The sequence below is a fragment of the Leucopleurus acutus genome, assembly GCF_964270905.1.
Source record: "Leucopleurus acutus genome assembly, chromosome: X".
Lineage (NCBI taxonomy): Eukaryota > Metazoa > Chordata > Mammalia > Artiodactyla > Delphinidae > Leucopleurus > Leucopleurus acutus.
In genome coordinates, this window is record NC_139148.1 from 93,658,544 (window position 1) to 93,663,684 (window position 5,141).

A 5,141-nucleotide genomic window follows, 5' to 3' on the forward strand; every position below is an offset into this window, starting at 1 on the left:
GTCAAATCCTTTGACATCTGCCCATTGTCCACAGCAATGGTTTGCAAACTTGTGTGTGTTTTTTTTGTTGTTTTGTTTTGTTTTGTTTTTGCGGTACGTGGGCCTCTCACTGTTGTGGCCTCTCCCGTTGCAGAGCACAGGCTCCGGACGCGCAGGTTCAGCGGCCATGGCTCACGGGCCCAGCCGCTCTGCGGCATGTGGGATCCTCCCGGACCGGGGCACGAACCCGTGTCCCCTGCATCGGCAGGCAGACTTTCAACCACTGCGCCACCAGGGAAGCCCAGGTGGTGTTTTTTTTTTAAGCAGTGAAACTTTGATTATAAAAAAGGTTTTTATGGAAACAAATGAAACTTGTTAACACAGGTCAACGTGGAGCTCTTCTAGTTGGAGAGGGGCAAAGATCCTACAGCCCCTTTCACTCAGTGTCCATCCTCGTCCCTTCCTCCCTCTCACCCCCACAGAGGCTCCACGGAGGCCTCTCTGTGGAAGCTTAGCACTCCACGGAACACAGTGGGAAAATCTGCAGCATAAAAAGTCCAAACTCTAACAAAACAAACAGCAGCAATAAGAAAGTACTCTACGCTCTGGGTCCCGCTCCCCTGCCCGTCTTGCCACCCTACAGCATTCCTTCTGCATGGGCCACCCCCAGCAGTTTCAGCCCTCAGTGCACAAACGTCCTGTCCCCTGGGAGAGTCCCCCATCATGCCTGCTTTGCCTCAGTCCGACAAACTTCTCTTTCAAGAGTCAACACAAAAGTCAGCACTGCCCCTGCGAAGTCTTGCCTCACTCCTCCAGGAGGACTTGCGGGGGCGGTGGCCGGCTTCAGTCTCAGAGCTCCCGGAGTGTTAACTTTCTTGGCCTGGGTGCCTCAAGGGCAGGCATCTTCCTCTGCTTATCTGTGTGTACCACGGCGCCTGCTTTGTAACAGGTGCTTGATTAGTGTTTGGAGAATGGCAGAGGAGACAGAAGTGATGGTCTTGACCCTATTAATAGACCCTATTAATATGTCACTGTGACCAACAGGACTACCTAGATAGGGCTATCTTTACGATAAGAATGAACTCCCGGGAGCCTGGTTTCTTCTCTCCCAGCCTGGAAACCGTAAACACTGTATCCGCACTGTCTCAGGTTCCTGAGGGGAGAGAGAGGTTTCTTCAAGCCAGCTGCCTTGGCCGCTTTCCTGAGCCATATCTGCCTGTTTGAGAGCCCAACAGCAACTCCAGGTTAATGAGCACACAATGGCCACAATGCGCTGGGCTGCGGGTGAAGAGAACAGTCTCTCTAGTCTCTATATTATTTACACCAACTTAACAAAAGCACTGCGCACAGGTGGAGGGGCACCAGCCTGAGAAGCCCCAGGGAAGGGGGTGGGGGATGGTGGAGGATGGAGCCTAAAAATTCAACACCAACCCTCCCTGGAAAACAGACTGAGGTGGCTCCTGCCATCTCCTGATGGTTTTTTTGTTACTGGTGCTTGCTTTTGTTTCGCTTTGTTTTGGGATTTTTTTTTTTTTAGTCAAGGAGGCACTCAGGGGGAGAAAGGGACTCAACAGCTCCCATTTATTTAAAGTTTACTAGGCACCAGGCACTGCAGTGATGGTTTTGTGTCTATTAGATCATTTAATTCCTCATAACCCCTTGCGATAGACACTATCCTTATTGTCCCCATTTTACAGATGGAGAAACTGAGGCGTGGCAAGGCCAAGTAGCTTGCCCCAAGTTACGCTAGGAGTGAGCCAGGATTCAAACCCCTGCAGTCTGCCCCCAGAGCCCACGCCCTTTACCATTGCACTACGCTGCCTCCCACTGGCTGTACAAAGGCCATGGCAGCTGTGGTCATGGTCCTGGGGAGCTGACAAAGAGGGCAACCAAAACTGACATGGTCTTCAAGGGGAGAGAATATGACCATAAGTACACAGGGCAGAAATAGTAAATGAAAGCCAGAGAGGCTCACCAGTCAGAGCTGGTGCCGGGGATCTTTGGCAGCAGCGTGGCGGTAGGATGGAACGAAGTGAGGAGATTTTCCTAGAGGGGCTGACAGGTGTGCTGAGACAAAGCAGAGTCAGGGTAGAAATGTGTGATGGCAAGCTTCCTCCGAGGAGGACCAGGCCACCAGCCTGCTGCGGGGAATGGACTAATACCCCAACAGCCACTCCTAGGCAGATTTCCCAAAGTGAAAGCAGAGACTCAAACAGATTCTTGAACACCCATGTTCCCAGTATTATTCACAATAGCCCAAAGGTGGAAACCCAAATGTCTATCAACGGATGAGTGGGTAACCGAAATGTGCTCTATACACCCAGTGGAATATTGCTCAGCCTTAAAAAAGAATGAAATGCCAACACATGCTACACCTGGATGAACACTGATGATATTATGCTAAGTGAAGGAAGTCAGTCACAAAAGGACAACTGCTGTATGATTCCACCTACATGAGGTACCTAGAATAGTCATATTCATTGAGACAGAAAGTATCATAGTGGTTGCTAGGGGCCGAGAAGAGGGAGGAGTGGGAAGTTATTTAGTGTTTAATGGGTACAGAGTTTCAGTTTGGGATGATGAAAAAGTCTGGAGATGGATAGAGGTGGCAGTTGTTCAATAGGTGAATGTACTTGATGCCACTGAACTGTACACTCAAAATGGTTAAAAAATAAAATAAAATAAAATAAACAGGCCCAGCAGCGGTCTGGTCCACTGAGCTTGCAGCCCACAAGGAATGGTGATGGGTTTTGAGGTCCAGGGACAGAGCCTCAGATGGCCGAAGCTCGTCAGAGAGAGGAGCGGCAGTGAGTGTGCATTACCTAAAGAGGGTGCCAGAGAGCTCTGGGATGACGCGTTTCCTCAGACACCTCCTTCCCCCACCACACCCCCAGTCTGCGCCTGTATACATACACACACACACACACACACACACACACTCACCTACCCTCTGCAGAGAAGACATTGCCTGCCAAGCCAGCAGGAGCAGCGTCGGGTGTGGCCTGACTCCCAGGGAGTCCTGGGGAATCCCTATAACTGGGCAAAGGTCGTGCCTGCTTGTCTCAGCTTCTCCAGGGAGTGTGTCCTCCCCTCCAAGGCCCAAGTCAGTTTATTCTCCAGTGAAAAGATTGCTAGCAGGTGCTACCTGCCCAGTCCTCAGGATCATTCTGGGGGAAAAGGAGGCAGTCCAGTCCAAGGGGAAAGATCAGGGACTCAGACTTGGGTTCAAATCCTGATTCTGCCACTTGGCAGTGTATGACCTTGGGCACAGTGTTCAACCTCTCTGTGCCTCAGTTTCCTAGTCTGTACAATGTGATTGCTAATAGCTCAGGGACTTCTCTTCAGTTGTGAGGATTAAATGAGATATGTCAAGTGCTTACAGCAGTGCCCGCACGTAGTGAGGAAAGCTATGGTTCGCGGTGTCTGGGGAAGACAGTGACAGCCAGTCTCCAAAGACCACTGCCTTGCATCCCCCTAGGCGGTTGCTGGGTGGATCTCAGGAGGCCGTCTGGAAAGGCGTGGGGGAGGGAAGCGAAGAACCAGCCGTAGAGAGCTGGTGACACTGCTGGCCTTCCGCGCCTGGGATGCCTTCAGGGAAGGGGAAGGGGGCGGGTCCATCTCGGAGTCTCCAGGGGCCAGCTGTACAGTAACAGCCTCTGTTTCAATTCCTCCCCTCTTGGTGTCTAAGCTTGTTTTTGTGTCTGGAGAGGAAAGGCATGGGCGGGGCTCTGCTGCACAGCACCAAGAACCACAAACACGCCCCCGGAGTGAGGGTACAGAATGTACCCAGACTGCAAACCACACCCTTGTGGCTTGGGGAGGCCCCTGGGGTGGGCTGGAGAGTTGTCACACTACATTGTTTGAGAGCCCTGTGCCTAGCAACCGGCCTGGGATTCCACAGCCTTCAGACAATGGGATGTCCTAAGGGGGCCAGGACTGAGTTAAGGGACCTCCCATCAAAGCGTCTTCCTGGATTGAGGGTGCCTCTGATCTGAAGAGAGGTCCACGGACCCCTGGCACCCTCCTGGGCCAAACTAGGTCTGGAGCTGGCCTAGGAGAGCTTCCAGCCTAAGGCCACCATGAGGGAACTTTCCCAGCCACAGCCAGACCCTCCTCACACCCCAACCCACTTATGGGAACAGATTCTGCCTCTCTCCACCTGTCTGCACCATCCCCAGGAGGCCTCACTAGGGTTCCCAGAGCAGTGGAAGGAGGGAGACAGATGGGACATTTGGGGAGGGTGGAGACAGTTTCCCAAAGGCTGAAGTGACTTGAAAATGAAAGACAATTGGGAGGAGGCCAAACCCACAGAAGATGAGGAAAGGACTTCTGGTCGGACGGGTTGGAGAGAGAAGGTCCTTTGAAACCAGATGAAATTCTGTGGGGACAAGTGCAAGGGGATCATTAGCGACAAAACCTAACAACATAATTTGGCTCAACACAAATAAACAAGAAAACACTGAGTAAAGGAGGGAGTTGACCACAAGCTGAAGATGAATCAGCCTCAAAATAGAGCGTGGCTCACTTATGTTGGCCCCATTTTCCAAACCAAAGATCAGGATGCATATTTGACAAGGATGAGTGTACTTAGGCTAAACAAGCTTCAGTGTTTGGAATTGAGACTCTCTCCCCAGGAAACCTAGGTCCTAGGCTCCCTGAGACCATGCTCAGTAACAGTCTAGTCTTCATCAGAGAGATATGTCCAGAATCTGGTGGAAATGAAGAAGGTTCAGAAGAAGAAAAAGATGAAAAATGGGACCTCTGGGCAAACATGAGCAAAGGAGAGGCAGCGTGATGAGGTGGAAAGAACCCAGGCACCCATGTCCAGGAGCTGGACTCTTAGCTACTGTGCAACATCAGGGAAGTTACTGAACCTCTCTGAGCTCGTTTCCTTGTCTTTAAAGGTGGAATCATAATATCTGCCATAAAGATTTTTGTGAAGATTTAAGGGATTCAAGAGCTGTAAAGCACAAAACACACAGTAGGTCCTCAATAAATGCATAGCTGTCGGTTTGGAGAAGGGAAGCATAAGATACCAGAGGATTTTATGAGGGGGCTACGAAGTAGTTGTTCTCCCACATCCATGGAACAAGGAGAAATGGAAGATAACTGGAGTAGCAAGGACTTTGCTGGGTGTGGGTAGGTAAGAACCTGGTGACCAT